Source organism: Falco biarmicus, chromosome 3, assembly GCF_023638135.1.
Source record: "Falco biarmicus isolate bFalBia1 chromosome 3, bFalBia1.pri, whole genome shotgun sequence".
In the NCBI taxonomy this organism is placed as follows: domain Eukaryota; kingdom Metazoa; phylum Chordata; class Aves; order Falconiformes; family Falconidae; genus Falco; species Falco biarmicus.
In genome coordinates, this window is record NC_079290.1 from 103,694,040 (window position 1) to 103,719,792 (window position 25,753).

The 25,753-nt window shown below is 40.5% G+C and overlaps 1 long non-coding RNA gene across 30 annotated transcripts; it reads left to right on the forward strand.

Moving 5' to 3' along the window:
- Positions 1–1,408: 1,408 nt before the first annotated feature.
- LOC130146222 (uncharacterized) lies at positions 1,409–25,531 on the forward strand. 30 transcript variants are annotated; one of them, XR_008820807.1, is made up of 8 exons: positions 1,409–1,671; positions 2,666–2,740; positions 2,951–3,019; positions 6,081–6,289; positions 7,892–14,252; positions 16,451–16,525; positions 22,602–22,787; positions 24,589–25,531. It is a non-coding gene; the product is annotated as an uncharacterized LOC130146222 (long non-coding RNA). The 30 variants fall into 30 exon arrangements; XR_008820808.1 differs by having other exon boundaries at positions 22,602–22,706; XR_008820823.1 differs by lacking the exons at positions 16,451–16,525; positions 22,602–22,787 and having other exon boundaries at positions 7,892–13,870; positions 14,014–14,076; positions 14,164–14,252.
- The last annotated feature ends 222 nt before the right edge of the window (positions 25,532–25,753 follow it).

The following is a 25,753-nucleotide window of genomic DNA, read 5'->3' on the forward strand; positions in this document are numbered from 1 at the left end:
TCTGTAGAAATAATTACAAAGGAAAGGTACTTAATATAGTGCAGGAGCCACCCGAAGTAAGATCTATCCAGAACACAAGAAACAAAGTATGTATTTCAAAATTGGGAGCTCCTACTCTGTCTCTCTCTGTATCCATCACTACCTATACTCCTACCATGATTTAACTCAACATATAACATCTTTTCTGAAACATTTATAAGCCTTAATGGGCTTTGTTTCCATATCTAGGAATGCTATTCCCAAGAACCTTGGGGTGTTTGAGCATTACATCCATTTTAAAAACCTTAGGTTTTCAGGGACCAGATTATAAAAAACACTTTGTATTTCATGTTACTCAAAGTTCAAGAAACAATGAAACAGAACATATTTAAACACTGAACTATGTCAATGGCACATCTAAATCAAGTTAGCTCTTATTGGGACTCTGGCAGTGACTCTATCAGCTTGTGTGGAATAATGGACAACAAAACCGGAATTGTGCAATAGCTTTTTGCTGGGTCAGTGACTGGAACTGGTGTACTGCAAGAACTGATGAGTGCCAGAGATGATTCAAAGTAGGAGGATATAGCAGTGGAAGGGAAGAAAAGAGAAAGAAGAGCATTAAGGAAAGATGAAAATGAAGACAAGGCACCCCCGTATGTCATCTATCTATTAATTAATCAGAAGCATATTAAGAAAACACATAATTTCAGAGACTGTCTCTCTCTTGCAGTACTTCTGTGTATACACATACATCTGAACGAGTCACACGTTCTGATTTTGTAAAGGTTTACATCCCCTGAGCACGCAAATAAGCCACTGAAGGGCAAGATGACAAGAGACTCAGCCAGCCAGCAAAGTACAGCCGTTCCAGCGCACAGCACTTGAAAAACAGCCGGCGTGTTCCTGCGGTGCGGCGGCTGCGGTTTGTGCCGGTGGCCCCGGGCCAAGGGGACCGTGCCCGCGGCAGCGCGCTGGGCCCGCCAAGCCTCCCACCGGCGCCTGCGGGGAGCAGGGGGCGGCGGGGCTGAAGCCCCGAGTCGGGTGCTCTTCTGACATAAACCACCGTGAAGCCATTTTCTCCTGAACGTATGAATCCATCAAGGGAGAAGTGACACCGGTTCGCACTCGGCCGCACTACAGCGGCGCTTGTCTCTCGGGCCTGCGGCGAGCGGGAGCGCGGAGGCAGTCGTGTCACCGGCAGCTCCCCCTGACAGCGAGGGCGGTGTTAGGGGCTGCCCCCCGCCGCGGGGCAACCGGCCGTGCCTGGCCCGCCGGCACCGCACGGCCACCGTACGGCCCGCCGGCACCGCCGCTCACACGGCGTAAGGCCGGCCGCCACCCTGGGCAGGCCCCCCGGCCCCGCTGCTCTGCGGCCAACCGGGACCCGCCAGGGCGGGGCCGGGGCCCGCCACCGCCGGCTGCGGCTGTCGCCACCGCTGGGCTGTCGCTAGGGCTGCCGCTTTCTGCGCCGCCGCTACCTTCGCCCCGCTGCGGGAGCGGAGCGGGGCAGCTGCCTGGGGCCTGCGCCGAGTGCGCGGGGGCGGGAGAAGCGCCGCCGGGCCCGGAGTCGCGCGGGGGAGCGCAGCGGCCGCAGCCGCCGGGGCGGGACAGCGGGCGGACGGTTGAAGTCCCGAGCGCCTCAGCGAGAGCAGGGCCTGCGGCGGCGGAGCCGGAGCACTGGTGCTGCCCGTAAGAACAGAGCGGCGGGGCGCGGGGGCCGAGCCGCCACCCCGGGGAGCGGTCACGGGAGGGGAGGGGCAGGGAGGGTGGCTCAGGCCGCCTGTAGGTGTCCCGGCGCGGCCCGCCCCGCTGTGGCGGCCCGCGGGTGCCCCGCTCGCAGCGGAGGGGACGGGGTGGCCCCTACAGGGCCCTGCCGGCCTGGACTGCTCGTCAGCCTGAGGGGGCCGTGCCGCCTGCCGGGGCGTGGAGTGGCCGCGGGCGCCTGCTCCGTCACCGTGGGCGCGCTGGCGTTAGGCGAGCTCATTTGCCGCCCTCTGTGATCTATTAACTTGAAGTATTTTAGTTGTTGGTTATGTAAAAGTACATTCTGGGAAAGTGCATAGACAGTGAAATGCATTTTAACTTGCTGGGCTTCCTTAATGTGTTTACTTGGCGTAGGCAGGTTCTGAGCTGTGGCTGTTTATGGGCTGTGAGCAGGACCGGGCCCTTTTACCGCCTGTCGCTTTGCAACAGCGCGGTCACACTCGGGTGTGACACAGTGCGCCGCAGGGTCCTCCGAACGGGGCTTACACATGGGTGTAACACAGTGCTCCGCAGGGTCCTCTGAACTGTCACCACGGGCTGTACTAAGGAAGAGGAGCATGTGACCATCTTTAGCCACAAAAATGTCTTGTCTTTTTACCTGCCTGTACTGCCTTTGTAAAAAATGGATATGAAGACAAGCTCTATAGTGTTGATTATCTACCTGGTTTTATTTCTGTTCATATCTCTAATAAATACATACTTGATAAGAGGTATGGTGACCAGGCAGGAACTGGCAGAACATAACAGCAGCAATCGCGTCCTTGTGCGAGTTTTCAGGGTTTGTACTTGTGATGATAACTTTTAGTAAACTAATGTAATTAATGTAAAACATTTCTGAATTCTGATGAAGCATGAAAAACTAGTAAATCTGTTACCTTCATATTCATTACTAATCTGCTTTTTACAATCTCTTCTTCAGATGGCAGCAGATAACATGTCATCCCTGTTGTGTACTGGAACTGTTGGAGTTGCCTTACCTTTAATCTCATTGCAGGTACTGGATGACATACCATTTTGTTTGTAATAAATCTTTGTATGTCAGATCATTATTATTTGTGTATTTCCAGCGTATATCTGTGATAAAATCCCCATGTTTTTCATTCACAGTTAGAAGGCCAACCTTTTCTTTGTTTGGGTACTCACCATTAAACTTCCTTGAGCACACATGGTGACTGTCACTTCTTGCATTTCTGTTTTTTTTAAGCTGTTGCTCTAGATTGCTGGTTCCCTGGAGCCAAATAAGGGACTTCTAATGACCTCAGTAAATTTCTGGGTAAGTGTTCATTTATGAAATGTGTATATATATAAATATGGTACAAATATGGGCCAACTCCCTAACCTTAAGAGACTTCCATAGGATGTTTGACAGAGAACTGCAACATTGTTGTCATGTCCTTGAAACTAGTGAATCTAGAACCTTTGGAAGTAACTGGTTTCCAGAAGAGGGTAGTGTTTTATCAGAAATTCCATTGCTTCACTGCAGAATGCAGCTCAGCTGGGCATGCAGCTGACTCCCAGGGGAATCCCTGCAAGTTTCATGGAATTCTGCTGATTCTACTTCCCCTTTAGCCAGGGGTTTGGACTACTTAGCATTCCGTATTTCTTAGCATTCCCTGTCCCTACTTAATATTCCTTTCATAACTGGTTAGTTGAAGTACTCAGGTAAAGGAGCTACTTTGGAATGTTTGCCAGCTATGTGTGGCTCAGAGTAGAAATCTGGGATGTATAGCTTTTTTGCCAATGTGATACCTTCAAGTAGTTTGAGAGTTATTCTTAAATCAGTATTTGATTATGTTATCATCTTTCATTCAATCAAAGTTTTTTCACTACAACCCATCACAACAGGTTTGGTCCTTATACATTCAGAGAAGCCGGAATGATAACGTGCTTTCAAAGTAATACTCCCATCAATTTTTGTACTCCAGTCAAAATATGTTATCTTCAACCTGATTTTTAAGCAATCTAAACATATTCATCTTCACATTGACTACAAATTCAGTTCTTCTCAGAAGGGTGTATTATCTTGTAAGATTATCTTGTAAGATCCTTAGCATTTTCTTTCATGACAGATTCAGTTCACTGTGTAAGTTTCTTTAAGGAAATCAGTTTTGTTAGTTTGGACTTTCATCTCTAACTTCAAGACAGCAAAAAGTTTCAGGGTTTTGCAACCATCTGAATAGACATTGTTCTTAAGTCTAACAGCTTAGTAGGTTTGTAGCTTAGCTAGTAGATTTTTAGTTCTGGGTCACATAAATCCATGAGATTATGTGAAGTTTGGCATTGAAACGTGTGTGCTTCCAAGAGACATGATGAGTTCATCCAATAGCTCACCACTACCGAAACTCTCCTTGTCATCCCCATTGCTGATCATACAATTCTTTCTTCTCATTTGTGCAAGCTGTGGCACTGGCTAAATCTTTTTCTGAACAAATTCTACTCCTTAGGACTATCTGCTTCCTCTTTTCCCTATGCAGAAATGGCCTGAGAGAACTGTAAGTATATGTCTGCACCATTCTGTCAGATTTTAGAAAGAATATCTGAGATTTGGAAGACTGGTGCAAAGAGTGGAGAATTACTTGTTTTCGTATTCGTCACTCCCAGAGTAGTTCCGCACCTCATGCACTTACAGATGTGTTTTTCTTCTTGCACATTCCAAAAACCTCTGCTTTGCTAAATAATCCATTAATGTCAATAGGAGAGCAGTACTGCTTACCAGCTGGTGACTAATTTGCCTATGTAAAATGAGCTCCTAATAGATCTTCCAAAGGACAGAAAAAAATACCTAATCTATGAAAATCTTCTTGGTAGGCATAGCACTGAAGATACCAGATGGGTAGGAGTTGCATTTATTATTTACTTGTTTCTGTAAATGTCAGTAATTGCTTCATTAATGTATTTTCAGAATAAGTATGGAGGTAAAAAAAAGTATCTGTTTTTTTAAATTCAGATCAATCCATTATGGTGAAGTTAAAAGAAACAGCTGAGCCAATCTAGTAACCGCAGCTTCTGGAAAGGGATGTCCTTGTTCCTTGTGCTGCTTCCAGCTACACAGTTCCATCTACTCCTTTTTACCAGCTTTACTGTTTGCTGGAGCTTTCTGTGATTGATCCAACTTCTTAATGTAGCACAAGGCTGTCTACCCAGCTAGAGCCAGGGTAACTCAAGTACCATTGAGTGTACAGCAGGAGCAAGACAGCCATTCACCAGTGGTAAGACTTTAGATCTGCTGACTTTGCCTTATATGAGTTCAGTCTGATTTCTAGGATCTAGGATTTTCCTAGACCACTGTGGCTGTGCAAAGGCATATGACAAGATCATTTTAGTATGTAGCCACATAAATCTTTGTCCTGGGTTCAGTTGCTTGCGATAAGGACTGTATTCTCAGTGCACTATTTTGCAAACAAATAGATGGAGAAGTGTGTGGGTAGGTGTGGTTCTGTCGTATTTCCCACATCATGATACAAAAAGTCTCTTTTTTGACTCACGGTTCCTCATTAGGTCCCTGCTGAGTGATGTTCTGGGACAAAATACAGCCTTAATCTTATACCTGCATGGGTAACTCCTGGCTTTACCAGCATAGTAAATAATGATTGATGTTAGAAGGAAGTAGAACCCATAAAGTGGTTTGGATTGATCTGGGATTAGGGTATACTGAATAATACTGATTTACTTTTGTATTTTTAATAGAAAATACAGTGTTGTATAATTTTATTGTGGACAAATTCTGTAGCATGTTTCTAATTTTATTAGTCTTTGAAAAATACTAGGTTATTTTAATTTATGTCAAAATATTTATGCCCAAGAGGAAATGATTTTAATTATAACTATTTGCAGATAAGATGTTGTAATGTGATATTCTGATAGGTGTAAGAAAACGCCTCCCATTCTGATATATTAACATATAAAAAAAGGCATCCCTTTTTCCTCAAAGGAGGTAAAACCCCAGTGGTAAGAAAAAGAGTAGGATAAGTCTGGGTTAGAATTCTTTCTTCCAGCACTGCATCAAGAAACAAAATCTTGGGGCTACAGTGTTAAGGAATTTAGAGCAAAAGAGCAAGTGGAGTTCCGCAAAAGAAACAGTCTGTAGCTCTAAATGTTGTCAAAATTCATTTTTAAAAGCCAAATGTTTGGATTTTTTTTTTAAAAAGGGTGATCAAGATACTAGAAGTAAAGTTTATTCATATTGAGCAAAGCCTTATTATTGGCCAGAACAGGGGAAACTGGAAAATAAAGTCCAAAATCAAGGCAAAGACATCTATAGAAGAATTGTTGACAGCAAAGGCAAGAAAGTTTAAACTCTCTCATCTGTGCTGTTGGTGTTACTTTTTGTGCAGTCTGTGGAACTAGCTGGAAGCATCTTCCCTTCAGCCCTTCAGTTATGGTGTTTGAAGCATTCCAAGACATGGCTGATTTTCCAGACAGATGAAACAGAAATAACAGAAGTGATACTAAGCATGGATTAAACATACTTGCTCTTGATATGACGTTCATGTACTGTATCTCATTTCTTTCTGGATCCTGGTGGCTCTTGGATCTCATCTGGGTAAGTGAACTGTTAGGTGTTAACTTTATTAATTCAAATACACATTCTTATGACACTGAAAGGTGAAAGGTGTACCATATAAAATATGAAAATATGAACCATAATGAAATATAAATATACCACTTTGCTATCTGTAGTTTTTCTAGTTATCATTTTGGAGTTCTGTCATCAATCACTTAATACTATGCTCCAATGACTGTCATCATTACCATGTTTTTCTATCCTTGACCTTTTATTGATTTGATTTGCTTTAATTCATCAGCAAGAACTAAATGTTTTATAAGTGTTCAATTTTGTAGATGAAGCAGATGAGTTCTTTTGGAATACTAACCTATTCCAAAAAGCCAGCTGCTGAAATACAGCATCTTCTCCAGTTGATACTCATGGTAGACCATCCTCTGTGTCATATGTACTGTCCCTGTGTATTTACATTGTATAGAAAATCAAGAAATACACACATGTCCCACTTGCATTCATTCCAGTGGAAAAATTAAAAACTGCTAACCACTGTATATTTCAGGAATGCATCCTCAGCAGATAGCAGGGTATGACATAATTACTTTTTTTTGTGATCTGGGTATGTTTCTTTTTCAATTAGTAATTAAAGCATGAGTTTTGAAAGGCTGTTTTAATTGACTCTGATATGCTTCTTTACATGTGTGTTGTTATGAAATCTAAGAATGTTTAAGCTCTATGGCAGTTCAAAATATATGTACACTAAGACAGAAAGATATATTTAAGATTTTTTAAGAAAACTGATATAACAGATGTGAATCAAGTGTAATACTGTTGCTTTTGGCCACAGTACATTTTTAGTCTCTAGTTCTGTGATTTTATGAGAATTTTTTAGCTGAAACTGAGATTAAGAACTATTTCCATCAGGCACATGATACATTTCTCAACCTGGAGGAAGGATAATCTTCAGTTTTTTTAATCATTTAAGTATGCTGGGAGCAGTTGCCTCCATGAGAACACTTTACATTCAGAGAAGGTACAGTGCTGTAATCTGTAATTCATGTGTATATGAATGCATTTTAATTCAGTGCTGGGGGACTTTATGCTTGATACTTAATAGTGAGACAGTGTGCTCCAGACTTCACTGTTCAAGCTAGGCTGAGAGAGAGCGTAACAACTGTTCAAGACTAAGGAGACTGTTGTGTTTAAGCATGGGTGATATTGCTCTTGATACATGTTTAAGCAATATATATCCATTCCAGTCCAAATTGTTATATGAGTGACTGCAATCATCACTAGAACAAAAGATTCCCAAACCATACTTGATGATGCACCCACAAATCTTGCTCTATCAAGAACTTGTACACCAGTAGACAATCCAGCAGTGATCATATCATGGTAACTATAGTTTCTAAGGCTGCTCTTACTAATGTAACAGAGCAAAGTGACTATAACACAGGTGAGCATTTGGGACTCCAAAAAACCATGACTACTTTTTCTTTCATTTTCAAAACCTTACAGAAAGGAAGAAGCAGCTCAATGCCTGTCTTTAGTTGTCTGTGTCAGTATGACAAAGAATCAGTTTAGAATTTCAGACCTCATTGTTACAATCAACTAAAGTACCTCCGTTGGTGTTTCCTTCTTCAGCATCTGTTCATTTTTCTCTAAAAGGAAGTCCCTGAAATGGTGGCTGCAAGACATTCTGTGAAGGTGAAGCTGTGAAATACTGGTAAGGTAGTGTGAATACTGACAGCTATGAATCTCGTCAAGGGACATTGTGGTCTGATTTTTGTTGTTCTTTTGGAACAGATTCCTCATGCATGCTGAAATTTTGCTGTGCATGTCCTTGTGCAAATTCTGCAAGGAACAGGCAGCATTCTATATCCCCTCTATTATATGGAGTACTTGGTGGAAAAAATAGTTTGCTCTTCAGTGCACAGATTACAACCAGTTGCATAGAATGATTTTAATGCATAATGGATTGCTTCATATGGAGAGCAAGTCCTTAATTTCTATTAATATATATATAAATATAATGAAATATGTTAATATTTGCAATATCTCATTGATTTTTGGGTTTGACCATTGGATATTGGCCTCGTTGGGTCACTATCTTGAACTTTAGTACCAAACTTCTACTCAGGCCCTAGAGTAGGTGTCAAAAATTACCTCTGTGGAGCTGGCCAAGGTCCAGATGTACTCCTGACAAGGGAGCAACTCAGTGTTACTTTTGGAAACAAAACCACCAACCTTATTTGCAGTTTTCTCTGTCCAAGGACTTTCTGGATGTATTATTCTTTTTATACAGATGTCTGTTAAGTCTAACATACAGTCTTTAATCTTCTCTCACAGTGGTTTCTTACGTTTTTTAATTAAAACAGACAACTGAACTGTAAGTAGAAAATGACATTTATCTTTTAGACTGACTTTTATAAAGGGTTTTTGTGGAAACAGATCATAAATCTCAAGTTTTACAGTTGGCAGAGCTGATCAAATGCTTTCTTACTGCTGAAGGTAGCATGTCTTAGAGATATTTTTTTTGTCCTGCTTTACTCTGTCCTCCCTTGTTCCAGGTCACATGCTACTGTCCCTTTCTTTGTGCCAGTCTGGTGCTTGTCAGACTCCTGTGAGCCGTTCCAACTCACTAGCAAGGCAGAAAACTGATACATGTTTAAGCAACATATGTCCATTCCAGTCCAAATTGTTATGTGAGTGACTGCGATCATTACTAGAACAAAAGATTCCCAAACCTTTCCTGCCAAGCTAGATTTCTGTTAATTTACTCAGTTAAAGACACTCGCGGAAAGGTCCAAAATCCACCAGATGGAAGATGTGGAATGTGCTGGAGATAGGAAGATGAACGGGTTGTAGGCAGAAAGGAGCAGAAACTCACTTTCTGGGAGCAGTGCACATCAGTTTACTGTATACTGAGGCATCTCAAAAATGGATCTTCAAATCTACACTCTCTCTAGTCTGTGAAGACAGACCTCTCCACAAGATAATTCATCTTGTAAGGCAGATATCTAAGACAAATTGTAGGAATAACCTTTTTAATTACTTTGTCTCCATGGCTTACAAGGGGATCTCGTAGGTGAATAGAGGATTCACGTTATCTATAAAACTAAGAGAGATTAATTTTAGTTTCCTGGCTTTCAACAAATCTTAGAGTAGGACTTGAGGCAGCATTTTCTTTCACAATGTATTTTAGGGGAGGCTAAGAGTGCACACACTTTCAGTTACCACAGCTTAGCTGGTGAGTAGTCACTGGCTATGATCTGGTGCCTTGGGAGCCTGAGGTCACTAGTCCATACCCTCAGCCTCTGCTGATGCTGTAGGCTGCACTGGCAGGAAGACCAGCCTCTGAGGGTGGCTGCTGTAAATTTCTTGTTCGTTACTATTGCCCCTGGGAACGAGTTTCAATGCAAGTAGTGTACGACACAAACCAGAACTGTATTATGTTAAAAGACATTTGCAACAGGTGCTGGTGTTGTAAAGAGCTGTCACAGGTCAAGTGGAAGAGTAGAGACAACAGGCAGCACAGTAGCAGTCAGCACAGCTGTGTGGTGCAGACTGTGGGCATGGAATTGATGACAATTACTTGGTATCTTAGAAGCAAGCTTTCAGAACAGTTCTGTAATGGAGCTAAACAAAATTTGTTTTGTTTATACTTCCTTACTTGTAATCTATCTATAACTAGGCTAACAGCCCCTGATAATCTTCTTGTAACAGTTTTTATGTGTGATAAAATACTGAGCATTTATTTCCAGAAAGGATATTGTACTCCAGATCCCTTGCTGGCCGTATAATGTAATTTCTGTATTTTAATTATTTCTCCAATAGATGGCAGTAGCTGCTTATTGCCTGATAAATTAAAACCATTCATAGTATGCTATATACACATAAAGCAGTAAAACCCAATTATATTCATATATAGGTACTTAACATATAACTGACACATATTTATATATGTTAAAAGTGTGTCACTGGTTTTCCATATTTGAAAATGAAATGCTTTCTGAATATTTTCCTTTTGAGTCTGTTGGTTTGCTCAGAATTACATGGTAGTCTTCTGTAGGCTTTCTGTTCATCCATGTTGCCTTTTCTGTCCTGGAGGCATGACAGAGAGGTTGTTACTGTGCTGTTTAAATGTTGATCTGAAGACTTTTACATGGTCGTGCCTAATTCTTTAGGAATTCACAAACCAGAGCTCTTGTTGCTTCATCTACCATATATGATGTTTTCTGCAGTCATATACTGAGAAGCTTGGAGTGGAGTCTTCTTCCACCAGAATGATCTGCACTACTTTAACTGTTCTGCAGTTATATAAACAACCACCATTATGCAGATGAAGGAATACATGAGATGAATTCTGGTTTTACTAAATACCTTATCAGTAGATTTTGGATGAGAATTACCACGGTCTGCTATGGCTATGAAGAGTTTGATGTTATCTTGCTAACTAGGCTATGGCAGTCTCAGTAACACAAATATGAGTATGTCAGACCCATTGGATCTCATAAACCTTGACAGAGACATGGAGAACTAGAAGACCCTGAAAAACATTGAAGAATCAGTCTGAACCACAAGCAGAGGACAAAACCCATGCATGGGGTCAAATCCAGTAAGGAGAAGTTGTTACGGTGGAATATAACTTCAGCGTAGGTGGGTAGGGAGGTTTAAATAATTTAATGGCACTAACACATTTTTCCAGCCTTTCTTTGTTTCATGGGTTAAAGTGCCCTTCCTACCACCTTGCCTGCACCCTGACTGATGCTTGGCTGTCCTGCACACCACCTGTTACCACTTCCCTATTTCTGTAAGAACATACAAACAGAAACAGTGTCCCGATCATGGTGCTTCATCTCTTCACTTCTCCTTAGTTGACATTTAATTCCCTGAAAAAAGTGATATCCAGGTGACTGTTTTAAAGAAAGATGTAGAGGAGAGACAGTCAGTAAGTGATACCTTGGAGAGGGTGAAAGAGCACACATAACTTACAGCTTTTCACTAACGTGCTGTCATTATGTGGCTTTACAATATTCACAAGAACAGCCAGTTTGTCAGTGCTCATTCATTTCTCCAGGTTGGCAGAGCAACCAGTTTTCACTGTGATGCTTCATATCACACCTGGGGAGTAGCAATGCACATGAGGAAGCTAACTTTTTTTGCTTTTTGCTTTATAGCTCTAATGCCATGAAAAAGCTTGCTTTTCTCCTGCTCCCTTGTATAGGATGCTCTCTTGCTCTCCTGAGCTTCTGTGAACCATCAGTCAGCAATCAAAAGGAATATGTGGGTTTTTTCCTCTGGAATCTCTGCCTGCCCTTCAGTCTTCTAGACATGCCACTGTGTTAAGCCTTAGTCTTTTCTATATATCTCATTACCGTAGGTGGACTTTCCATATGCGGACCAAACAATGACATACCGTGAAGAAACATTTTTTCTCTGTTTATGAACCTTGGTGTATAGGGTAAAAAAACCCAACCATTTGTACAATCAATAGCTGCCTTTGGTTTGGAGAATGCCAGCTACGTAAAACCATTTGTAGCAATCAATACAGATAAAAGATACAGCTTGGGTTGTTGCAGTATTCTTGGATAGAGTAACATGTCTCATTATGACAGCCCTAATGTTTGAGCTACTTGTATGCCAAATTAATTAGTAATCACCAGGGTGGTAAAATAACTACTTTCACATGTTTTCTGTCTTGAGGTCGTTCTTTTGTATGGGAGGTAATATCCGCAGCTACAGGATAGACCAGGCAGGGAGTTCTAAGAAAGTGGGTTTGAGATCCTACCATTCTGCTGCCATGTCATGCTTGTCTTTTGTCCCACTAGTGAGCAGTATTTGATTGAGCCCAGAGCCTTAAACTGGGTACCTTATCAAAACAGGCCTATGGAATGCAGAAGAGCTCCTATGCAAGATGCCCAAGGTGCCAAAATGGCTTGCTGTGACCCTGCTCCACTACAACCCCATCAGTGCTAGGTGCAGTGCATCTTGCCCATCTGGATGAATATTGCACTGTTAAAGACCTGTTTCCAGTGAACACTGTACCTTTCAAGTCATTGCAGTATTAAACCTATGACATGTGCTTGGCTTCTGGAGTCTGTTCACACAGCAACTGGGTGTGCCTGACCTTTCTGACACTGATACTGTCAAGTTTCTGGAACACAAGGAGAACATAAACTTCGGTAGGCACTGAGAAGTCATCCACTGCCACAACAGACTGACCTTTCCTAGTCTATGTGCTTATCACATGTGCCTGCATATCTTGATTCCTGGCAGGAATATTTAGAATATACGTAAACTTTGCTGGAGTGCACTGCTTGTCCTGGAGAGGATAGTGTTTAGTGTTTAGATAGTGTCTAGGTGTATGAACCTGTGCCTTTGGTGTGTATCACTTAGCTGCTGAGATAAACAAGTAGGTTACTACTCCCAAGCAGGAGTAGTTGGCTCCTTGGAGCTAGCTAGCTCCTGTTCCTACTTGCAGCCTCTAAAATACATTTACAGAGCTGTTTGTATGAACACCCCCTAGTCTTTTTTGGTCAAAATGAGCTGACTAAGAAGCATCTTATCATTCATACTTATTATCTTGATCCCATCTGATCTTGTTTGACCATGAGCTTTACACTCAATATGGAGAGTATGAAAAAATACACTGCTCCAGGGAAGACAGAGTTCCTTATATTCCATAGATTGGCTGCGTGATAAACATTACTTGGTTTGAATTAGAATTAAAAATCCTGCCTTAGTGCGAGAATGCTATAAATGCAAAGATGCCATAAAAGCATTTGCTTATATAGTAATTTGAAGAATTCATTCTGGTTCTTTTTCTTTGCCTTTAAAAAAATCAGTCTATGGCAGTTTCATGCTCTAAGCGTTTTTATGTTATAAAAAGATGGGTTATTTATGTCATCCTGTGTATCCAACTACCCCCAAAGTGTGGAAACTCAATGAACAGGCTCTAGCAGCAAAAATCTTTACCAAGTTTTTCAGAGCCTTCCTCTAATATTTTTTTCACATGAGAAAAGGACATAGGCATACCAGCATGCCATGGGACATAACTAACAAATAATTATAGACTGTGAGCAATTGGAAGGCAGTCAAGGATACCGTGCTGTGTCTACATTCCCAATATTGTCTCCTGCTCCCTGCTATAGCATTTTTCCAGCAGATAGAAGCAATCAGTATCGGACATCATGTATGTGTAGATTGTGTCATTTGCAGTCTGCTATCCAGATACTGCCACATAGTTCTTTAAAAATATCTTCAGGCACATTCAGGCCACTGTGAGAAGTAGTTAAGGTATTGTTCCTCCCTCACTGTCAGGATCTCTGGAGGTGCTTGTGGTTGGGACAAGAAACTGATAATTTCTATGCCAGAGCAGCTGTCTTGTTCCTATAGTCTTTGCAGGTGGAACCGGAGCCTATCTAATCCCGTTTTTTTCTTGAGCACAGAGAATTCACTTGGGACGACTCATAGATCAGCACTGGCTTCCAGGCCTGCTCTGTTCGGCTTGCATGCAGAGTCAGCAGGCAGTGTGCACCTGAAAACAGCTTGGCTGACAACAGTTGGGCACTTAATAAATTGACAGGTGGGATGAAGAAACTTTTGCCTCAGTAAAGCAAGGTATTTCACTAACTAGCTAATATAACTGTGAGGGCATGGCCTTTTGTCAGCAAAGAAACAACTGAGACAGCTTTTGGGCAAATGCTGATGGCTGAAAAGATTTGACAGGTATGAGGGCAAGTCACTAACTTGTATCCTTTCAGGAAGAAGGAAAATTCCTGCTTTCTTGTTTCACCAATAGAATAAAAGAAAAGAATGTGGAAATAGTTGAGTAATTCACTTAGTTTGTGAAATCAAAACTCAGCCAAATACTTCTGCTTGGTCAATAAACTAGTGCTTTTCTTTAATTGTAGATCTGACATATTCACAACAGTGCAACACAGATTGGAACTACATTTGAGTTTGAAGATTTAGTCTCTACATCTGTATGTGAACATGAAATGTAAGATTTAAAATTTTATTTAATTATAAGCAAGATCATAATTCCAAAAACTGTACAAGCTTAACAGGACTGACCAAACCTGGTATCAGGTATTTTTCATGAGAACTTTTGAGATTTTGATCTTGATTTTTCCATCCTTCAACAAGAAACAAAGCCCTTTGAGCGGCTGTGGTTTTTTTTTTTTTGAAAAAATTGTCTGCTTTTGAATCAGAACTTTTTGGTACTCCCTAAGCAGAAAAGCCCAGACATCTCTCCAAGGAGAAACTTGGGGTCCTAATGGAAACATTTCACCCATCATGGGACTTGGTGAATCACAGTGCTGGGAATTTGTCAGTCAGCTGGAGCTGGAAGGCATGAGATTGGGGGAGTGAGAAACTAGTAAGTTTGGTATAAATATATAAACTATCTTTGCTAAATAAGGTTCTTCCCTACTATGCTGTCTTCTTACAAAATCGCATATTTCAGGAAGTTGTGATTTCCATATACTAAAAGGCCTCCTAAAATAGAAAAACTAGTTCCATTTTAAACACGTGTGTTTAACTAGCTTAAAAAATAATGCATTCTAAAGCATTCTCATGAACTACGTTTCATCGTTGCTAAGTTTGCACAGATGAGTTTCTGCTGACCTGCAGTCTTTTCTGAGGGTCTCAGTGCAAGCTGTGTGAATTGTTACAGGGTACAGTCTTGAGACAACAGCATATGTTGATTACAACATTAAAATGGGTATGTTCTTACATTCTAGTATAAGGAATATAATTTGCTGATGTCTAGTAAGACAGCTGGTAGCACACTCAGTGATTCAGACAGTAAAACCAAGACTGTCCCTGCTGCAGAGTTTCATAGTTACAAAAAGAAAATACATAAATACCAGTAACAGGAAACTGCTGTTGTGCAAACGCTGTTATATCCTCTGCAGTAATTAAGAAGTAGGAAATACTTATGGTTTTACTCACATGTGCACATACAGACACAGACAGATCCCCTTGTATGAGAGTTTAAATTCTTGCGGTTTTGGCTCAATTTGATTCAGTTACAAGCTTTGAATACCCCACCTAACTTGCGGGAAATCCTTTCTCTGTGTTCACAGACCTTTTTTTGTGTGTGTTTACTTCTTGCAAACTGAGAACAATGGTGGCTTTTTTTTAATGCTTTTTATCTTTTGGAATTGCTAGAGGTCCCACAGTTCTGCTGTCACTAGGTCACTTAACAGACAGTTTAGCTTTTCCCTGGTGTGTCCTGTAGGAGAGTAACTCTGCTTTGATACCTAAATCCAGGCTTCAAAGCCATCTAGTTTTTAAAGCTGGCTGAAGTGTTGCATCTCTTTAGAAAAGGTAAAAAACAATTTGCTTTTGTAGACACAGCTTTTCAGCTGATACAACTCTACCAAAACACTTTAGCTGGCTTTCCCAAGGTGGAGGGTAATGGCAGAAGGATGTGGTTTCAGCCCTTCCACCTGGTCATGTGGTGTCCTGTCACATGTCCTGCATTAAGTTAAATGAAGGGGATATGCTTCTGGAGAGGCAGCACATCACTGCAGGACCACAGGCACACCCCATTAGAGCCATCCCTCCTTAGGGCCTGGAGCTTCATCAGCTGGGACAGAGAGCAGGGCTGGCCCAGTTTCAGCTCGGTTTTTGAGATAGTTAGTTTAGGCAATCCACTCTATCTCATTGTATCTTGATTTTCAAACTATAATGATTAAGACCACTTTTCACAGTATGTTAAGAAATTCCATGTAAGATCTAAGTAAGAGTATTGCTCAGGTCTAAGTGTCCTCTTCCGATCTGGCAATCACAGATGCCCTTTATCCCAGGGACCGTGTCGTTTATGTTAAATAAAATACAGGCATAGGCAGAGACAGAAACACATCACTTGGACACTTAGATTGTTTATAGATCACACACATATATATTTTTTCATTTTTATTTTTAGTTGGATTGTAAATTCTGATGTATTATAATGTGAATTCGGCCAAAAGTTGATACGTGATGTGTACAGATGAATGGATAAATGCTTCTATTCGGAAGAGCTTAAAATTGATAGAACAACATTTACAAGTCATGATATATGTATAACCTTGCATGAAAGAATTTGGGTTTTTTAGTTGTTTTTTTTAAATTATTTATTGCTAGTCATGTTGTACGTATAGTGCTAGAACCTAGCTTATGAAATGGAACTTTAAATTCTTTTTTTTTCAGGTATTGATGAGTAGTACCATGCAATTTGTCCAGGAAAATGAAAGACTATCTAAACCATTAGTTCTTCACAAGAAGGTAACTCATGTACTTTCTAGCAAAATCCAGAGAAATAGCTGGACAGCTAACACATGATATCTTCTGCTTGTAGTTCAGGTTAATTATGAGAGACAAGCATCTTCTGAGAGATTGTTATATAAAATATAACACAATATATTTTACATAATATACAGTATTTTTACCGCATAAGAATAACTTACTAAATGCTGCAAGTGGGTTTCTGAAATATGATGTGCTACCTACCTGAGTTATGTCTTTGCTTGTGTGGTAGTGGCTGGGGAACTTTTTCCTTCATTGAAGCTTTTCCCTTTAGACATAATATTATGGTGGTTTGAGTATGACTTAACTGACTTTGAATCTGGTCTGTTATTCGTGCCAGGTTACTTTTCCTTGTTTGTAGCATTTCATGAGTGTGCTTTGTAGACTCAAAATCTAGGTCTTGTGTGGTTTTGCGTAAATGTACTCTGCTGGTGTTTCTGTTGTCTGTTCAATTCTTCATTACCAAGCCTGTGGCAACACCAAATGGTAGTGACAAGATGTAATCCTGTATAAACCTAGTGATTCCACATGGAAATATTCTTTTATCTGGAGGTTAAAACCCTACAGGTCACTTCACACATCTGAACATAAAGATATTGATGGCCAAACTGGAATTCCATGGAGCTGAAGGTCCGCACTGCAGGTCTTTGCAGGGTAATGCCTTCTGAAAAGAAACAAAACCAGCGCTGGGTTAGTTGACTGTTCTGTGCGTACGACTGTGAATGTTAGTGTGAATACCTGCTAATATACAGTACATTTAATATGCAGTAAAAAGGAAGTTTTCAGCTTTCTTTGAGCTTTGCATGCTGCACATGATGCTTTTGCATCATGCAGCTGAAGGTTCTTTGTGCAACAGGGATTATCAAGATTTCTCTCCAGTCACACTTGGTGAAATATCCTTTGCTAGATATTCTGTCAAAGGTCCCAAGTTTCTTTCAGCAAGCAGTGGGCCCCTTTTTCAGCTTTTACTCAGCAGTGCTGTCAGTTTTAATGGTAGGGAGGCTGCTTTAAAATCACTGTTCTGACTTGAGTTTCTCCTTTTGCTTCTCTGTTTATCAGTTTCTTGATTACAGTCTGTATTTCTTGTTTCCATTGGACTGATGGTTCATGTATTTCACAAAAATCATGTGCCGCGTTAGTGGTCTGTGAGAATTCCTTAGAAATGCTGTGCCCATCCACTTACCTATTTTATCTCAATTATGAATAAGTTGATGCTGACTGGATAGTTGGATTTTCCCAACGTATGAGCAGCCAGACCTCTCTCACATCTAGTAAGTCCCTGACTCCTTCAAGACTATTTGAAGTGTTTGGGTTATACAGCTTAAAATGGCAAGCAGAGATGAACTTGCAACATGATGCTTTCCATGGCATGCTTAATGAATGACTCATTGCTTCAGATAGACTCACCCAGATAATGGTGCAGTACAATGGAATCTTACTTTGACAGAAGCATATCCTTCTGTCCAAAGCCTGAAACTTTGGATCTGCCTCCATCACAGAGTGCAGCTTCACATAGCAAAGGTGGAGCTAGTTCTGCTTAAGCTGGTATGTCTACAGTGGGCAGCTAGGTGCCATACAGAGATAGTAGCCTTGACCGACATCAGTGCACACTCCACTTTCAATAACGTATCCTGCTTCCCAGTAAAAATAATTATACAGCAACAGAGCTATCCACTGAGGCAGCCACAATGCTGACCTCTTAGCTAGTTATTTTTGAATTAGCATAAGCATCTTGGTGGGTCTGTGCTCTGTGCTGCATAGAGGTATTCTATACTGCAGTGCTGATAGGTCGTATTATGTTTTGTTGAGCATGTGTAGCAGAGAGTGTATCTTTCCTGACTAATCTAAGTCATTCCATAATTTCAGACTTGAATTTAAGTGTTTCCTGGAATGCATCTGAAAAGAAAAATGCTGCTTTAATTCATTACTGATAAATTAGTAATTATTCTTCTTTCCCACAAACAACATTGAGTCAGCTATCACAGCCCTGGAAAGGGCAGAGCCCACCTTAGTTTTATTAAGGGTGCAACCTGCTATCTCCTCATGTTCAGCACAGGTCTGTTCTCTGCTCTTTGCCCTGAAAACAGTACAGTAGTTGTGCTATACTCAGACTATATATAGCACTTAAGAGATACCAAGGGTTGACCTTGACCTCAAGCCTTTACAGGTACTTAAGCTTTAAGGAGTCACCTGATGGATGGTAACAGAGGTGTTTCAGCCCATATGCTTCTTTCTGAAAATTTTATCAATGCTTGAGGAGACACACTTACTGAATATCTTTCTGTCGTATTTTATGTGCATTTCTTTAAAAAGCCAATGGAGACAATGGGTGCTCTGATGATTATGTTTAACTGTGTTTCTCTATATTGAATATTTATTGTGATAGTGATTGCCCATTAACAAAAAAACCTCTTCCCTCTGATTTTCCCCATCTAAGCTCTTTATAATGAGCACAAATAATTGCAAGATTTTCCATATTTTAGGAAAAAATTACCAATAGTATCCTGTATTACCTGAAGCACATTACAAAATAAACTGCCAAAGATTGACTTGCCTGCTACAGGCGTTTGTTGTAAAAGAAAACTAAGCAAAGTTTATGCTATTCCAAGTCCACACAAGATTTTTTAATGCAAAAATTATTAATAACACAGTGCTTATTACTCCAATAATGAGTTTTTCTTACAATAATAAGTTCAGTGAGAATAAGCTTTTATGGAGAGTGTATGTGGAACTTGGTGTTATATTGGAGCTGAGACCTCTATCTGCTGGCTTGCAATGGTGCAGTTCCCTCTCCCCAGCTTTTGGTAGTGCTCCTTTAATCACATGATAAGCTGGCCTGATTCACTAACCAAGCAAAAATATATGTGTGTTTAGCTTAAGTAAGCTCACAGTGCAAGCAGACAAGTGCCAGAGTTAGCGGAATCTGAAAACAGTGTTTGATTAGAAAAGGAAGATCGAGGAAAGAGCAAGTGGATTCTTTCCTTTTGAGCAATGAAAAATTATTAGTCTCACTGCAATATGAAACCATATTTAGTTGCAGACTGTACAGTGACTGTTCTGCAGAGACAAGGATGATATCAATAAAAGAGCATGTTCTAATGCACATTTCTCATTTCTTGTGTGCTTGAGAATTTATAAAATACTGTCATTTGCAGAATCATTAGTAAGAACAGGCAGTTTGAATGTAGCTCTTCTGGAAGAAAGTTACATGTAACTTGAAGTATTTTGTTTAAAATCATCTACATCTAATATATACAGTAATGCAAGTATTACATTCACTAACACCAATTGCTAGTGAAAAAAGCTACAAATTAAATGCCTTATTAGACTACATATTGCTGAACTCTGTTTCTAAAGAAACCTGAAATAAGTGTCAAAATTGTTAGACAGTTTTGAGATGACAAATTCTTTGCTCTCAAACAATTTCAGTTCAAAATTAGTCAGGCTAGTACAGAATGTGCTTGAATATGCTAAACAGTAAATACAGCTTCTCAAAGAAGTGGAATATCTGCTGAAGTTCCATTTCAAAAAGGATCTTCAGAACTTTTTTTTTTTATTTATTTTGTTTTCACAAATCATTTACAGGTCTGAAGTAGAGTAGCATGTAGACCTTTCTTTGAGTACCCCTACCACTGCCAGCAGAATAATGATCAGAAGATTCTGTTTAAGATGAGTGTGACTGTTCACTCAACTCCAGCTCAGATTTTGGCTAAGCCAACTCTCTCTAAGGCCTGACATATGCTGAGAACAGCACCGTTAGCTCAAAGCAAGGGCAGCACATTGGCAGGGTATGGTGGCCAGAAATGGCTAAAGATCATTATGCAGCCAGTATTACCTACAGCTTGCAGTCTCCTGCAGCCATAATCCTTGCAGTAGCAATTGTCTGGCAGTTTCTTAAGAATCTGCTAAATATGGATGAAATACATCAGACTTCCCAGCTGGAAGGTATAGATGCATCAGCTTACCCAAAAAGTTTTTGAAGTGGATCCAACAGCTGCTGGACTCCGAGGCTTTCATACGTGCTTGTGGGATACAGGGGATGCCCAGACTGTGACAGAGGAGAAAGGATGAGCGCTCTTCCCATCAGCTGGGTAACAGTTTTTTTCATAGGTTCATGAGTTATGTGTTATGAGCTGCAAGTTATGAATTAAAGAACTTGAGTTAGAAACCTCATTAAGTGATGAATTAGTGAATTCATATATTAGACTAGTCTGTACAAAAGGGATTGAGCCCTTGTTTATCATGTTTGCTAGTTTTCTTTCCTAATGAGCTCATAAAATAACATTTAATTTACAGAGTACATTTGAGAGATCTAAACAGACATTGACAGATGAGCCAAGAACACTAGGACATTTGGCCTCTCTGTAGAAAAATCACTAGCAAATGGGGAAGAGGTGACAGATGTTACAAAGGGATGTGTTGAAATGGGCTGGAAAGATCTGTTTGAGCCTGACCAAGTCCCACTGTGTGCTGGTGTGATAATTGTGTCCTGATAGGATAGATAGCCAGACAGGACTATATAGAGCACTGCTGTTTCCGTCAGTGGAATTACAGGTCAAATTCTCAAGCTTCTAGGTTAATCACTTTAGGGACAACACGCCTGGAAATGCAGAAATAGAAATTTAGGAAAGATTTTTTTAAAGTCATCTTATCTTTGAAACACTCAGATGTTAGAATCTTCTCCTTCTCCTTCTCCTAGTCTGATTTCACTTTCTGTGTGAGCCCAGATTCTCAGTATCTTAGATTAGGCAGAGCTCTCTTGCCTGCAAAGCACTGCTTCCTTTATTACCTCTTTAATTTGCCATCCCATTGCTTCTCAAGCATAGTCCTTCATGGAGACATCAAGCTTCCTTGCCGCATGACAACTGTTAATAATACAGCACGTTATTGTTGCAGACAACCTAATACTGAACTGATGTTCAGCATAAAAATGCAAACTGGTGTTTATAATTTCATTTATTTTTTTTTCTCCCTCTGTCCTAACCTTTTGCATCAAAACAATTTTTCTTTCCCAAAGCACTAAATTCTTTCAATTCAGAATAGTCAATGTTGAATTTTATTTGTTATTCAAAAGCATGTACTTCAGGTATCTAAACTCAAAAAACCCCCCACAAATAGAGTGATTATTGCCTGACAACACATTTTTCCATATACACCTCTATAAGACAGAAACATTAAAGCAGTATAGTAAATAGGTTGGATTTTGATGTCTGCTCATCTCAAGATGGCCAATCAATAAAGGAAATGCTGTCTTTTTGGAGTTTGAACAGTAATCTGATGATATACCTAATGGAAGAATCAAGTTTTTAAGTTTACCAGTCCATTGTGTGCTATCAGATCAGGCGAAGTTTAATATACAAACGACTTCCTGTCATGCACCAGGTCTGGTATGGAAGAGAATTTAATGGAAGAATACCCTACTCATCCAAGTGTGCCTTTTTACCTGAAGGGAATTTGAAACCAAAATACAGACTGTTTTGCACTTTTTCTAGTCAGTGATGTGAACATTATTAAGATATTGCAAGCAAGTCCAGAGGAGGCCACGAGGATGATCAGAGGTCTGGAGCCCTCTCCTACAGGGACAGGCTGAGGGAGTTGGGGCTGTTTCAGCCTGGAGAAGAGATGGCTCCGGGGAGACCTAAAAGCATCTTCCAATACCTAAAAGGGCCGACAAGAAAGCTAGCGAGGGCCTTTTTACAATGGCATGTAGTGATAGGACAGGGGGGTGATGGTTTTAAACTAAGAGAGGGTAGATGTAGATCTGATATTAGGAAGAAATTCTTCACTGTGAGGGCAGTTAGGCACCAGCACCGGCTGCCCGGAGCAGCTGTGGGTGCCCCATCCCTGGCAGTGTCCAAGGCCAGGCTGGGCGGGGCTGGGAGCAGCTGGGTCTGGAAGAAAGTGTCCCCATGGCAGGGGTTGGAACCAGATGGTCTTTAATGTCTTTTCCAACCCAAACCATTCTAGGATTCTATATTGCACATGAGTAACAATAGTAATGTATTAAGTACATTTTGCATTTAGAAAGGGGCCATGTCCCTGTGTTTTACTTCAGAAATTCAGAAGTCTCAGAACTGGTTCGAGTGAAGGTGCGCTTGTCAAGAATGGTCCTACCCCAGGAATGCCCAGGCTTGGAAGTTCTCCCACTTCAGCTGAGTTGGTAAACTCTTGAAAATAAGTAACAAAAGGTGTCCTTCCTCAATTTTTATCAATAGAGAGCAACAGTCTACAGAAAAACAGAGTAAGAATCGAAAGGTTCTAGATTACCTAATCATAAAGCCTGTCCTCACCTATTGGCTACTGTTCACTTTCTTAACTATTGCAGTGCCATAATTGTACTCGCTATCCAATTGTCAGGAAGTCTGTATGGCAGATAAGGCAGCAGTTTCAATCAGTCTAAAATATCTTTCATATCGGTACAAATACATACATACATACACACACACGCATATATATAAAACCAGCTTTTCTTCATACCAGGTAGTTCCCTTCTGCTTTTCCGTTTACAGATTTAGAAGGAAATTAAATTATAATATCAGACCATGTATTTTTCCATGTAATTTTAAGGCAAAGCCTTAACACATCCAGCCATGTTGTACTTTAGATATCATGCCCATGCTTTGTTATTTAGCTCATCAGCTATTTTCAAGCACTCAAAGGACTGTGTAAGATAAGAAAAAGAACAAAAAGAATCAGTAAAAAGAACAAGGAAGGCTTAAAGCCTTATATACAATTGTAATAATGAGTCAACATCTTGCTTTTTGAAGGGAGGTAAACCTAGGTGGGACAAGATCAGTATTCAGAAATTTCAGAAACTAGTTGGGGTTTAAATATGTTCCTTAAATATAACCTGTGCTGGGAGCAAGCCTAGAAGCAATGAGGATTTTGGATTCCATTTTATTTGGGCCAGTTTTTCCCCAGGAACACATTCTGCAAGTCTGTAAAGGAGCTGAGATTAGAATTAGTATAAAGGGCAGTTCAGGAGTGTGAGAAAGTTTAAAACTAGTGGCAGATGTTGAGTTCCACAAAACTTGCTGTAATAGGAACAAGCCAGAGAAACCAGTTCTTTAGCTTAGTTTGACCCTGTCAATCAGCAAAAAGGTAATAGAGATGGAGCCTAAAGTCAGCTGTTTCTTCAAGGAAATAGGAAAGAGTTGTTTACTTGTAAGGCTTATTGCCCTAAAACTTTATCCAGTCTGGTCCAGGAGCACAGTGTAGAAATCATAGTTCTGCTTTCACTCCTTCAAATAGGTCTAACCCTTTTCCTTGAAGATAGCAATGCACATGGACTATTGCAAATAAAAAAATACTATGAAGGCAAAGTATTTCAAGTTTAATAGAAAGAGAACGTGAAGCACATACGCTGTCTTTTTGGTAAAACTGAAGCAATTTTTTCTTCATTGCACTCTTTGTCCAAGAGAATTTTTATGTGTTGGTTACTTTCAAAGTGAAAACCAAGCAAGGAAGCAAACAAGCAAAAACTACAGGGAAAGCAAATTGCTAGGTGCTATGTCTGGCTGAGTTTGGAAGAAATCTTAGGTTTAGGATTAAAAGTATTTCATATGTTCTAGTGGAGTCAGCAAACTTAATTTTTCAACAATTAGCTTTTCCTAGGGTTTTATAAACTATTGTAACTCTTTTATATACATAATTAAAATAAAGTTTAGCATATGAAGTCTTGCTTTTAAGGTTATTTGTATGAAATAATTAAAACGAGCAGAATATGTATGCTTTTCTTGTCTTCAGACCTTGTTTGTTCACCCTTTTCCAATCACTAAATACTGCCTTCCATTCCTTTGCCTACTATTAGGTAAAAAATTAATTAGAAAGAAGCAGTAAATCTAATTCACATATAAAAGATGAACTAAGCACCAAAAGGAAAGTTCTAGGTCTCGTGGAGGCAAGAATTTCTACATAAATTCAGTTTTGAATTGTGAATTGGAGATTCAGTTCTCCAGTGACGGATCTGGACGATGCACTTACAGAAGGGGTTGAGGAAGAAAGACCCTCTCATACACACTTGCTTTCCTTTCTCTGTGCAGGCTACCTACCTCATCAACATCCACAACCATCTCAGAGCATGAAGGCAGGCAGAAAACGTGGAGGAGAACCAGTCTAAGCCTTACATCAGACATGCCCCAGATGATGGCCAATGATGCCGATTGAGCAGTAAATTATTATCGCCTTGAAGCAATGAGGAAACAACGGGTATGTTTTGGCCCCGAGGTGTGTCTCTGGGACATAGTGCCTCCTCTGTCTCCCACTCCCACAATGGACATTAAACACCAACCTTTGCTTAGGGCTGTGCCCTAAGGCACAGTCTACCTTTCGGAAGCAGATTCAGGCTTCTATTTCTGGCCTTAACTGTATGCCACCAGCCAAGACACTGCGTGCAGGAGAGCGTGTCACGGGGACTCTGTCCTCAGCTGTTGTGGTGCTAGGCAAGGGCTGGCCAGTGTGCAGACAGTCCTGAATCAGTTTTGCAGCATTGTACTTGGTTGTGGGTGAAACACTGAGTCTTCTGGGGCTCTAGTTTTGTAAAGATGCAGACATTCATTTTCACTGTGTATTTTTGTTGCTGATGTTGCTTTCCCAGGGGCAGGCTGATCTTCGAATCTCGAAAGGGCAGATAACCAGTGCATAACAACAGTGAGTGAAATGAGCTGCAGAAAACCTTCTGTTTATAAGACTTACTTGTTAAGGGATTGTACATTCATTAAAGCATTCATGACCTAGGCAATGGTCTTTTGACCCTGGTCTGCTTCCTGTGTGTATGTGGTTGTGGAGGCTAAAGGTATTTTTGTTCTAGACGTTTCCAGTGTTCTCTCAGATTTGAACCTGGCTGCTAATATGTGTGTAGTGGTATACCTCAGGGCCATTATACAGTGCTGTTACTTACTACATCACATATGTGGGAAATGCTTCTAGGAGCGTTTGATTGACTCTATATGTGGCCAAATAAAGCTCTAAAATAATGTGACTATACATTCTACCAGTACTGTTTGTCACTTAGGGTATTCAGTAAATATTACTTGTTTGCCATGGTTTTCTACAAGGCTTCTGTGGTGTATTTCTACATTAAATGAATTTTACAGCACAAAATATGTCTGTCGTAAACTAGGAAGCATGTATAGGCTTTATGCTTGCTTCAGCACTCATTTTGTCCTGCTAATTCTGTATTTCAGGGGTACTGGATGGCTTGGGGCA